This window comes from Apis dorsata, unplaced genomic scaffold (assembly GCF_000469605.1).
Source record: "Apis dorsata unplaced genomic scaffold, Apis dorsata 1.3 scaffold_497, whole genome shotgun sequence".
NCBI classification, from domain to species: Eukaryota; Metazoa; Arthropoda; class Insecta; order Hymenoptera; family Apidae; genus Apis; species Apis dorsata.
In genome coordinates, this window is record NW_006263729.1 from 77,321 (window position 1) to 77,738 (window position 418).

Sequence of the window (418 nt, forward strand, 5' to 3'; positions counted from 1 at the left end):
AATCTACCACAATGCTTATCGAATAGTAAAAATATCGAAATTAAACGATTTTTTATCCGTATTATTTTCGATTTCTTTTTTCAACGAAATATCTATTTATACAAATATATTATATATATATATATATATATATATATATATATATNCCCATAATAAAAAATCACCAAATACTTGATACTTTGGTTCGAATGAAAATTGGAATTTGTTTTTTCGTCTTTTCAAAATTCTCGCATCCGAGAAATTCATTCACACGTTTCAATGTACATTTACATTTCCCACATTTCCAGTAATTGCGCAAGCGTTTGGTGATTTGTGAACGGAACAACTGTGTATCCGGATGCGAATACCTCGGAATAAAAGGAACTCGTTTCTGGACGAGTGACGCTAGTTTGTCTGGCTGGCTCGCGAGTTGGAAGAG

At 31.9% G+C, this 418-nt stretch overlaps 1 protein-coding gene across 3 annotated transcripts in view; it reads right to left on the reverse strand.

Annotated features, from left to right (window-relative positions):
- Positions 1 to 418, reverse strand: part of LOC102672951 (prolyl 4-hydroxylase subunit alpha-1) — a 172,364-nt gene that overhangs the window by 30,406 nt on the left and 141,540 nt on the right. The window lies entirely within an intron of this gene.